General features: G+C 49.2%; 1 protein-coding gene across 2 annotated transcripts in view; it reads left to right on the forward strand.

Annotated features, from left to right (window-relative positions):
- The window catches only part of NAAA (N-acylethanolamine acid amidase), a 96,319-nt gene that overhangs the window by 21,894 nt on the left and 61,532 nt on the right, over positions 1-12,893 (forward strand). The window lies entirely within an intron of this gene.

Raw genomic sequence — 12,893 nt, forward strand, 5'->3', positions numbered from 1 at the left:
CGTGTGGCTGAAAACGCTACCGTTTCCGGAAAAAACGCAGGAGTGGCCGGAGAAACGGTGGGAGTGCCTGGGCGAACGCTGGGTGTGTTTGTGACGTCAACCAGGAACGACAAGCACTGAACTGATCGCACAGGCAGAGTAAGTCTGAAGCTACTCTGAAACTGCTAAGTAGTTAGTAATCGCAATATTGCGAATACATCGGTCGCAATTTTAAGAAGCTAAGATTCACTCCCAGTAGGCGGCGGCTTAGCGTGTGTAACTCTGCTAAATTCGCCTTGCGACCGATCAACTCGGAATGAGGGCCCATGTTCAAACCCTGCTTGCGAAGGAGTAGCATCATCTCCGCCATTACCTCGGTGAACATTCTTGGTGCCGTAGAGAGGCCAAATGGCAGCGCTTGGAACTGATAGTGACAGTCCAGCAGCACAAATCTGAGATAAGCCTGGTGAGGTGGCCAGATCGGGATGTGAAGGTAGGCATCCTTGATATCCAGAGATACCAGGAATTCCATCTCCTCCAGACCTGAGATCACCACTCTCAGAGACTCCATCTTGAATTTAAATTCCCTCAAGTAGGGGTTCAATGACTTTAAGTTTGACATTGGTCTTACCGAGCCGTAGGGTTTTGGTACCACAAACAGGTTTGAATTATAACCCTTGTGTTGCAGGTGAGGTGGAACTGGGACAATGACACTTAGTAATTTTTGAATGGCTTCCTGTAGGATAGCACTTTCTGTCAACGAAGCTGGCAAGCCTGATTTGAAGAATCTGTGAGGTGGGAGTTCTTGAAACTCCAGTCTGTACCCCTGTGTAACAATATCCTGTACCTAATACACAAGAAGAAAATGGAGTTGTACTGCTAGGTGCACAAAAATTAAATAAAATGTAACTTTTATTGATACATTGTATTAAGAGACCGATATTTCGGACAGTGTGCGAAAAATAGGGTTAAAATTGGATGAGAAATCCAGAAATGTGCTCTAAGATAGAAAAGTGATGAGAATTAAAAGATGTGTCTGCTCCTTTGGTTGCACTGACTCTCTTATAGGGTATGCTTAAATAGTCAATTTAGTATGCTTTATATGTATTATATACCCCTAATAGAGAAAAACACAATTTAAATACATTTCAAAGTACCCATCATTTGATAACCCACTGTGAATTTAAATTCACTGTATCATATGGGGCGGAAATAACCTCCGTAAATTAGTCACAGGTGTGAGTAGCAGAATTTACGGAGGTTATTTCCGAAAGTAACCTCACCGCTGACCACAAAGTTCCCACCATTGGTTACAATGGAGCGCATAGGCGCTACATTGTAACATTGCCGTGTGCTGCCTGTCATACAGTACAGGAGCACACAGCCAATCAGGAGGGTGCCACAATGTGGCGCTCCCTGATTGGCTGATGGAACCCTCTTAGACATAAGTCAGAGGGGGTTTCTGGCATTCGGGGAAAGGGGTCCCATGTGAAAACATGGGGCCCCTTTCAGTGCGAGGTCGGGTGTCCGTTTTGTTATTTTGCCAAGTACCTGGATTACAAATGGATTAAAAGAGGAGCCTTCTACACTGGATTTTGTGAGTATAATTTTTTCAACAGGTACACCATGGATTCTACATGGAGAAGAGGACCGACCCTCGTGTGAACATAGGTAAGTATGTGTATATGGAGGTGTGGATGTATGTATTAAAGTTTTACTTTCAAGGTGTGTGTCTTCTGTTTTTATTGGGGTATTTTTTTAGTAGTAGTACTACAGGTACCAGCGGGCCCGGTTTTCCACCGCATGCTGGTACTTGTGGTTCTCCAAGTACCAGCTTGCGGGGGAGGCTTGCTGGGACTTGTAGTACTGCTACTAAAAACAATATTCATTTTTTGACAAAAAGGCTATCCGCCTCCCATCCGCAGCCCTTGGATGGGGGGGACAGCCTCGGGCTTCACCCCTGGCCCTTGGGTGGCTGGAGGGGGGGGACCCCTTGATTGAAGGGGTCCCCACTCCTCCAGGGTACCCCGGCCAGGGGTGACTAGTTGGTTATGTAATGCCAGGGCCGCCGGGACCTATATAAAAGTGTCCCCCGGCTGTGGCATTATGTATCTGGCTAGTGGAGCCCGGTGCTGGTTTCAGAAATACGGGGGACCCCTACGCCGTATTTTTGGAACCAGGACCAGGCGCAGAGCCCGGTGCTGGTTGTTTAAATATGGGGGAACCCCTGTCATTTTCCCCCCCATATTTTTTCAACCAGGACCGGCTCAAAGAGCCCGAGGCTGGTTTGGCTTAGGAGTGGGGACCCCACGCAATTTTTTGGGGGAATTTAACACTGATTTCATTTTTAACAAAGGTGCACAATGAAGCCCAGCACGGATCTCTCAGATTCGGCCGAGATTCATTGTATTAAAGTCGGCAGTGTTTTACAAGTCACTCACGTAAAACACTGCCAAAAAAAACGAATGACATCGACATCGGTAAATCCGAAAATGCAGAATACGACAGCTTAGTAAATTAGTCGTACTAAATTAAAAAAGTTGCAACTTTACACTTTCGATGTCATTTGTGATTGAACTTTGACCTCTAACGGGAAAATACGAACTGTAGTAAATATACCCCACTGTCCGAAATAATCGGTCTCTTAATACAATGTATCAATAAAAGTTAAATTTTATTTCATTTTTGTGCACCTAGCAGTATAACTCCATTTTCTTCTTGTGTATTAGGTGTTATTCATGGTTGTCTTAGGTAGCACCCCCGACATGAGATTATAGGATTTTTCCAGATATATTAATCGGGGTCCTCCCCAGATATTTTCTTATGGAATTTTGAGAGTGCAGATTTTTCTTTGTTTCTTGTTGTCGTATAACAATATCCTGTACCCAGGGACCAAGACATGAGTATGCCCAAACATGACTGAAATTTCTTAGTCATGCTCCCACCTGCCTGATCTTCAGGCTGGGAAGTCCACCGTCATGCCAAGGATTTTGAGGGAACCGAACCATGCACAAGCAATAGTGGGTCTTAAATCTTTACACACAGCAAAAGGCGTAGCTTTGAGTGTAGTCTCAATCTTGTGGTCGGCCGGCTCTTTTAAAGCGGTGGACCCAGGGACAGGCAAAACCACTTTTTTAGACAACCTAGAAACAGAAGCGTCTACTACCAGTGGGTTTTCCCACTTTTTCCTATCCTCATCAAGGAAAGGAAAAGCAATGAGAACCCTTTTAAGGATCTGGAACTTTTTCTCTGGGTTGTCCCAGGAATTTTCAAACAATGCGTTTAATTCCTTAAACGCAGGGAATGTAAGGGAGGATTTCTTATTGTCAGTAAAGTAAGCCTCCTCTACTGGCTCAGGTACCTTATCAGTAATGTGTAAAATATCCCTTATAGCCTCAATTATGAGTTGCACCCCTTTAGCAAGGGATGTCTCCCCCCCCCCCAGTATATCCCCCTCACCGTATCCTGTATCAGAGTCGGTATCCGTGTCGACTTGCATTATTTGGGCAAGGGCATACTTTTTAGGATATATCAGGGGTCTTAGATGAGGTAGCTGGAGCAGAATACGGCAAAACCTCTACAGATCTTTTCAAAACCTGTGTTTCAGTCTCATTATGAGCTATCCTAGATGAAATCTGGGATATCATTCCCTTAAGAGAAGACACCCTATGGGGGTTCGGATTCAGAAGGCTGAGACAGTATATTGCATTCCGGAGTACATGGAATAGAAACATAGAATTTGACAGCAGATAAGAACCACTTGGCCCATCTAGTCTGCCCCGTAGACTCCTCTGGAGAGGACACACCCTAGTCCCTAGACATGGCAATGTGATTAGTGATGTGCACCGGAAATTTTTCGGGTTTTGGTTTTGGATTCGGTTCCGCGGCCGTGTTTTGGATTCGGACGTGTTTTGGCAAAACCTCCCTTAAAAATTTTTGTCGGATTCGGGTGTGTTTTTGGATTCGGGTGTTTTTTTTTTCAAAAACAGCTTAAATCATAGAATTTGGGGGTAATTTTGATCCCATAGTATTATTAACCTCAATAACCATAATTTCCACTCATTTCCAGTCTATTCTGAACACCTCACAATATTATTTTTAGTCCTAAAATTTGCACCAAGGTCGCTGGATGACTGTGCCGGCCACTTGGGTCACTTAGCTTAAACACCTGGCCCATCTAGGAGTGGCACTGCAGTGTCAGACAGGATGGCACCAAACAGCACATGATGCAAAGAAAAGAGAAAAAGAGGTGCAAGATGGAATTGTCCTTGGGCTCTCCCACCCACCCTTATGTTGTATAAACAGGACATGCACACTTTAACAAACCCATCATTTCAGCGACAGGGTCTGCCACACGACTGTGGCTGAAATTACTGGTTGGTTTGGGCCCCAACCAAAAAAGAAGCAATCAATCTCTCCTTGCACAAACTGGCTCTACAGAGGCAAGATGTCGACCTCCTCATCATCCTCCGATGCCTCACCCCTTTCACTGTGTACATCCCCCTCCTCAGAGTATTAATTCGTCCCCACTGGAATCCACCGTCACAGGTCCCTGTGTACTTTCTGGAGGCAATTGCTGGTAAATGTCTCCACAGAAAAATTGATTATAATTCATTTTGATGAACATCATCTTCTCCACATTTTGTGGAAGTAACCTCGTACGCCGATCGCTGACAAGGTGACCGGCTGCACTAAACACTCTTTAGGACTACACGCTGGAGGGGGGCAACTTAGGTAAAATAAAGCCAGTTTGTGCAATGGCCTCCAAATTGCCTCTTTTTCCTGCCAGTATACGTACGGACTGTCTGACGTGCCTACTTGGATTCTGTCACTCATATAATCCTCCACCATTCTTTCAATGGTGACAGAATCATATGCAGTGACAGTAGATGACATGTCAGTAATCGTTGGCAGGTCCTTCAGTCCGGACCAGATGTCAGTTTTCGCTCCTGACTGCCCTGCATCACCGCCAGCTGGTGGTTTTAGAAATGTAATCCTTTTCCTGGCAGCTCCAGTGGCGGTAGAAAATTAAGGAGGAGCTGTTGGCAGGTCACGTTCCGCTTGACTTGACAATTGTCTCACCAGCAGGTCTTTGAACATCTGCAGAGTTGTGTCTGCCGGAAAGAGAGATACAACATAGGCTTTAAACCTAGGACCGAGCACGGTGGCCAAAATGTAGTGCTCTGATTTCAACAGATTGACCACCCGTGAATCCTGGTTAAGCGAATGAAGGACTCCATCCACAAGTCCCACATGCCTAGCGGAATCGCTCTGTTTTAGCTCCTTCAATCTCTCCAGCTGCTTCTGCAAAAGCCTGATGAGGGTAATGACCTGACTCAGGCTGGCAGTGTCTGAACTGACTTAACGTGTGGCAAGTTCAAAGGCTTGCAGAACCTTGCACAACGTTGAAATCATTCTCCACTGTGCTTGAGTCAGGTGCATTCCCCCTCCTTTGTCTATATCGTAGGCAGATGTATAGGCTTGAATGGCCTTTTGCTGCTCCACCATCCTCTGAAGCATATAGAGGGTTGAATTCCACCTCGTTACCACCTCTTGCTTCAGCTGATGGCGGGGAATGTTTCGGAGTGTTTGCTGGTGCTCCAGTCTTCGGCACGCGGTGGCTGAATGCCGAAAGTGGCCCGCAATTCTTCCACCGACAGCATCTCTTGCATGCCCCTGTTGTTTTTTTTTTAAATTCTGCACCACCAAATTAATTGTATGTGCAAAACATGGGACGTGCTGGAATTTTCCCACATGTAATGCACGCACAATATTGGTGGCGTTGTCCGATGTCCCAAATCCCCAGGAGAGTCCAATTGGGGTAAGTCAATCTGCGATGATGTTCCTCAGTTTCCGTAAGAGGTTGTCAGCTGTGTGCCTCTTATGGAAAGCGGTGATAAAAAGCGTAGCCTGCCTAGGAACGAGTTGGCGTTTGCGAGATGCTGCTACTGGTGCCGCCGTTGCTGTTGTTGCTGCGGGAGGCAATACATCTACCCAGTGGGCTGTCACAGTCATATAGTCCTGAGTCTGCCCTGCTCCACTTGTCCACGTGTCCGTGGTTAAGTGGTCATTGGGTACAACTGCATTTTTTAGGACACTGGTGACTCTTTTTCTGACGTCTGTGTACATTCTCGGTATCGCCTGCCTAGAGAAGTGGAACCTAGATGGTATTTGGTACCGGGGACACACTACCTCAAGAAATTCCAAGTCCCTGTGAACTAACGCCGGATACCGGGTGCACGTCTAACACCAACACAGCTGCCAAGGCCTGAGTTATCCGCTTTGCAACAGGATGACTGCTGTGATATTTCATCTTCCTCGCAAAGGACTGTTGGACAGTCAATTGCTTACTGGAAGTAGTACAAGTGGTCTTCCGACTTCCCCTCTGGAATGATGATCGACTCCCAGCAGCAAGAACAGCAGCGCCAGCAGCAGTAGGCGTTACACTCAAGAATCCATCGGAGGAATCCCAGTCAGGAGAGGACTCGTCAGACTTGCCAGTGACATGGCCTGCAGGACTATTGACGTTCCTGTCTAAGGAGGAAATTGACACTGAGGGAGTTGGTGGTGTGGTTTGCAGGAGCTTGGGTACAAGAGGAAGAAGGGATTTAGTTGTCAGTGGCTGTCACCCAAAGTTTTTGAACTTGTCAATGACTTCTGATGAATGCGCTCCAGGTGACGTATAAGGGAGGATGTTCCTAGGTGGTTAACGTCCTTACCCCTACTTATTACAGCTTGACAAAGGCAACACACGGCTTGACACCAGTTGTCCGCATTTCTGTTGAAATAATTCCACACCGAAGAGGTGATTTTTTTGGTATTTTGATCAGGCATGTCAATGGCCTTATTCATCCCACGGACAACAGGTGTCTCCCCGGGTGCCTGACTTAAACAAACCACCTCTCCATCAGAATCCTCCTGGCCAATTTCCCCCTCAGCGCCAGCAACACCCATATCCTCATCCTGGTGTACTTCAACAGTGACATCTTCAATTTGAATATCAGGAACTGTACTGTGGGTGCTCCTTCCAGCACTTGCAGGGGGCGTGCAAATGGTGGAAGGAGCCACCTCTTCCCGTCCAGTGTTGGGAAGGTCAGGCTTCGCAACCGACACAATTGAACTCTCCTTGGGGATTTGTGGTTTAGAAGAACGCACAGTTCTTTGCTGTGCTTTTGCCAGCTTAACTCTTTTCATTTTTCTAGCGGGAGGATGAGTGCTTCCATCCTCATGTGAAGCTGACCCACTAGTCATGAGGAACATAGGAGAGGGCCTTAGCCGTTCCTTGCCACTCCGTGTCGTAAATGGCATATTGGAAAGTTTACGCTTCTCCTCAGATGCTTTTGATTTAGATTTTTGGGTCATTTTACTGAACTTTTGTTTTTTGGATTTTACATGCTCTCTACTATGACATTGGGCATCGGCCTTGGCAGACGACGTTGATGGCATTTCATTTCACGCTCGGCTCTTTATTTGGAATCCGAATCTCGCGAGAATCCGACAGCGGGATGATGACTTTTTCCCCCGTTCGGGTTTTGCGCGTTAGGCGGGAAGAACCGAGGCTGCCTCGGACCCGTGTAAACCACATGAAGTTCGGGGGGGTTCGGATCTCGACGAACCGAACCCGCTCATCTCTATGTGAGATATAAACATATATACACACACACACACACACACACACACACACACACACACACACACACACACACACACACACACACACACACACACACACACACACACGAAAATGTCAGACACTGTGTCTCTCTGAAGGTACTTGGGGGAAACTGAGTATAAGGAGCCAGCACACACAGCGCCCCAGTAGGCAGTTATTAAGATACTGTAAATGCCTGGCGCTGACTGAGTAACCTTAATAGATTAAACAGTGAATAACACTTCCCCCCCCCAACCTTCTGTAACACCCTGGTATCGCAGAGGATAACTGGAGTTAAGTGGAGGGCAGAGCTCCCTGTCAGCGTCTCTGTAGTGTGATCTGCAGTGAGAAAATGGCACTGGTGAGTGCTGGATCCACTCTGAGCAGAAGCCCCGCGCCCTGTAATGGCACGTCTTCCCGCATTTATTATGTTATACTGGCCTGAGGTATGTTTGTTGCTAACAGTGGGATTAGCCCCTGTTAGCTCAGTGACCAGTGTTGGGGTATTGGCCCCCCCCACAGCACCGCACAACTGTAACTCTGAGCCCTCCGAAGCGCAGCATCAGCGCTCCCACCCTTGTACCGGCGTCATACTCACCACTGCATCTTCTGGCTCTGTTAGGGGGTGGTGGCAGTGCTGCGGGAGCGAGCGGTCGCCTCGGCGGCTTGCGATCAACACCCTCAGGAGCTCAGTTCCCTGTCAGCGGAGATAGGGGGGATAGTAGGATTCAACCCTTGAGGTTAATGGCTCCTAAGTCCCATGAAGCAGGGAGGCTGTTGCCAGCAGTCTTCCTGTACCTAACAGCTCTTAAAAAATAATAAAACTAGAAAAGCCCCTAGGAGCTCCCCTAGCTGTGACCGGCTCCACCGGGCACATTTTCTAAACTGGGTCTGGTAGGAGGAGCATAGAGGGAGGAGCCAGCCCACACTATTAAACCCTTAAAGTGCCCATGGCTCCCAAGGGACCCGTCTATACCCCATGGTCCTAATGTGGACCCCAGCATCCACTAGGACGTAAGAGAAATCCCGACAGTCAGCATGCCGATAGGCAGGGACTATTTCCACTCGTGGGTGTCCACGACAGCCATAGAGAAGGAATACGTCACTGAACCCGCAGCGTGGTGAGTGCAGCAAGCCCGCAAGAGGCTTCTTTCGGAACCCCCCCCCCCCCCCCCCCCCCCTTCCCATCTCCCTGCCGGCATTCTGCGGCCAGGATCCCGGCATCGGGATGCTGAGCGCCGGGATCCCTGCCGCCGGTAACACAACCCCAACCCTGGGGAATTCCTATTGCCAGATCAATATTGTATTGAGCACTGCTCATAAGAGTTCTATGCCATTTTCTGGTCAAACGGTATTCCTTGCTAATCCAACGGATTTTTAACTAAATTCCAGTCTGCCTTTTGGACTGGACTAGTGTTTGCTGGTGGTGTTAAGGTGATTCTGTAGGCTTAATGAGAAGTTAGATGTGTGTATATGAAGGGATGTGTCCAGGGCCGGTGCAAGGTCTCTCGAGACCCTAGGCAAAACTTCTGCCTACTGCCCCTTCCCCCTACCTGCCCTTCAGGAGAAAGGCATACTGTTGCTCTCCCCCACCCCGTATGTTGTATGGCTGCTCCCTTCTCCCCATCTCCCCAGTCTGTGTGGGCTCCAGCTGCCCCCCCCCCCCCCCACTTTTTTAAATGTCTTCTGTTCTATCCCCTCCACCATCTGTGTGCATGCCAGCTACTCCTCTCCGCCCCCCCCCCCCCCCCCCCCCCCCCAGACTGCTGCTCTCCCTCTCATTTCTTATTAAATGCAGAGAGTGCGTTGTGCAGCCACCTTACCTGCAGGCTGCGATGCAGAGTTGGGACTGAGTAGTCTGTGAAAGAGCCTGGAATGAAGAGCAGCACTGCATGTCACCCCCAGCCAGGACTCCAGGAGTTGTCAAAGTTACTGCCTGTGCCAGGTGGAGCTGGATGCTGCAATACAGGAACTTGGCAGTCGCAGCTATTGTAGATACGAGTGCCAGGGGGAGTGCGGCTGCTATGAGATGTAGGACCACACTACCTTTTTCATGCAGCTGTAACAGGCCGCCCCTTCAGGTCCCGGCGCCCCTAGGCAGCTGCCTAAAGCTGCCTAGTGGAAGCTCCGGCCCTGGATGTGTCTTAGAATTTGATAGACCTTTTTTTTTGTTAAATTTCCATTTTATGTGAACTAACTCTTTAAATGGAATACATACTGTTTACCGGCGGCATACTAAAATACTGATCGCGGCACCCAGGCCGCCAGTATCCCAGCAGCGGGGCAAGCGCTAGAAAGCCCCTTGCAGACTCGCTACGCTCGCCACACTGCGGGCACGGTGACTCGCTGCGCTCGCCACAGGTTATATTCTCCCTTTGTGGGGGTCGTGGACACCCACTGAGGGAGAAAAGTCTGTGGCGTCAGTATTCCGGCGGTGGCATTTCATTGTCTATCGGGATTCCGGTGTCGAAATTGTGACCGCCGGGATCCCGATAGGCAGTCTCGTGATTGCCTCCCCTTTAAATGTGCCAATTTACGAATTCGGTAATACCGACACCGGCATCCCGATAGCCTGAAACCCTGACAGGGGCGCTGGAGCAAAATAACCCTAATTTTGACCCTCCATTCCTGCAGCCTAAACCTCCCCCTGCAGGCTAACCCTATCCCTCCCGGCATACTTACATTCGGGATTCCGATGTCGGCACTCTGACAGCTGTCGAGATTATGGAAACAGTATTTTGATTGCTATGATCCCGTACGCCATGATGTCAACTACATCTCCAATGTCACAACTGAGGGCTGGTACTGACCAGGGGGAAGCCTCAGTTGTAGGGGCTGAGGTATATGTGTACCTGGGAGGCAGTACAGGGTTCTTGGACATACAGGGTACCTTTAGAACAAATGCCCGAAGGCGTGACCAAGACAACGAAGGAAAGTTCAAAGGTTTTATTAAACACAGTTCAGAGGAATACTGATGATAGAAAACCGATGGAGACTTGGGATCGATGGCGGAACACCGATGGAGACTTGGGATCGATGGCGGAACACCGATGGAGACTTGGGATCGATGGCGGAACACCGATGGAGACTTGGGATCGATGGCGGAACACCAATGGTGACTTGGGATCGATGGCGGAACACCGATGGTGACTTGGGATCGATGTCGGAACACCGATGGTGACTTGGGATCGATGGCGGAACACCGATGGTGACTTGGGATCGATGGCGGAACACCGATGGTGACTTGGGATCGATGACGGAACACCGATGGTGACTTGGGATTGATGGCGGAACACCGATGGCCACTGGAGATCGATGGTGGACCATCGATGGTTACTGGCAGGGCAGAGCACTGCTGGAAGCTGGTGTCGGTAACTGTCAGTCACAGGATGCAATGATGAGACACTGCAGAGTCAGGCTGTACTGCAGAGAAAGTCCATGGGAGGACTGCACACTGGGATCACTGGCTGGCTGATTAAGCAGAGTCTAGAGTGCAGCTGCTGGGTAATTAGGTAGAAACCAGAGTGCAGCTGATAGGCTGAAAAGCAACATGTGATTAAAGCAAACATGGCTGCGCCCATGTTTGCTTTTGGAGGGAAAGATTGTTTGTAACTTGCAGACAGACAGTGCAGATGGAATCCAGGCTTGGAACACTGGGACAGTCTCAGGAGGCATTTGGAAGGTAAATACTGATAAGGAATTACCTGGATCGTGACAGCACCCCCTCCTTTAGGAGTGGCCCCAGGACACTTCTTATAAATTCTTTACCTGAACAAATGGAAGGATCTAGATTGAATCCTGATGAACTTGAACTGGCTGGAACCAGAGGAGACTGTACCGGACTTATAGACAAGACCAAATTAAGTCCAGACAAACTTGAACCGGTTGAGACCGGCAGAGACTTTAGACCGACGGATAGGACCGGATTAGATCCGAAGGTATTGGAATCGGCTGGAACCGAAGGAGGCTGATCCGGACAGACGGATGGGACCGGATTGGGTCCAGAAAAGCTTGAACCGGCTGGGACCGGAGGAGTCTTTGGATTGACGGTTGAATCAGCTGGAACTGAAGGAGTCTTTGGACCTACGGATGGAACCGGATTGGGTCCAGAGATATTGGAATCGGCTGGAACCGAAGGAGTCTTTAGACAGACGGATGAAACCGGATTGAGTCTAAAGACAGTTGAATCAGCTGAAACTGAAGGAGTCAGAATCCGGTTAGAACCGGAATGAGTGGTATCCGAGTGTTCAGTTAGACCATCCTGGACCTGGTCCATGCTGGATGCCAACAGGGTGGTGCTCTCCGACGACGGCAAACGAGTTCATAACTGCATCTGTAGCACAAAAATTTCCATCTGGGAACTTGGCTATGGATACTTCTCTTGGGACTGAAACTTTGGTGACCCCTCCTGGGGTTGATGAATCAGACACCTCTCTCAGGGTTGTTTTCTCCAGCACCCCTCCTGGGGTTGACAGATCAGAAACTCCTTTTGAGAAGACTCATATGCCCCTACTAGAGCTTGAACATTGGATATCCCTCCTTGGGCTGTAGACACAGACGCCCCTCCTTGGGCTGTAGACACAGACGCCCCTCCTTGGGCTGTAGACACAGACGCCCCTCCTTGGGCTGGGAAGATGGTCAGTGCTTACTGTCACAACTGAGGGCTGGTACTGACCAGGGGGAAGCCTCAGTTGTAGGGGCTGAGGTATATGTGTACCTGGGAGGCAGTACAGGGTTCTTGGACATACAGGGTACCTTTAGAACAAATGCCCGAAGGCGTGACCAAGACAAGGAAGGAAAGTTCAAAGGTTTTATTAAACACAGTTCAGAGGAATACTGATGATAGAAAACCGATGGAGATTTGGGATCGATGGCGGAACACCGATGGAGACTTGGGATCGATGGCGGAACACCGATGGTGACTTGGGATCGATGGCGGAACACCGATGGTGACTTGGGATCGATGGCGGAACACCGGTGGTGACTTGGGATCGATGGCGGAACACCGACGGTGACTTGGGATCGATGGCGGAACACCGACGGTGACTTGGGATCGATGGCGGAGCACCGATGGTGACTTGGGATCGATGGCGGAACACCGATGGTGACTTGGGATCGATGACGGAACACCGATGGTGACTTGGGATTGATGGCAGAACACCGATGGTCACTGGAGATCGATGGTGGAACACCGATGGTTACTGGCAGGGCAGAGCACTGCTGGAAGCTGGTGTCGGTAACTGCCAGTCACAGGATGCAATGA

Source organism: Pseudophryne corroboree, chromosome 1 (genome assembly GCF_028390025.1).
Source record: "Pseudophryne corroboree isolate aPseCor3 chromosome 1, aPseCor3.hap2, whole genome shotgun sequence".
Lineage (NCBI taxonomy): Eukaryota > Metazoa > Chordata > Amphibia > Anura > Myobatrachidae > Pseudophryne > Pseudophryne corroboree.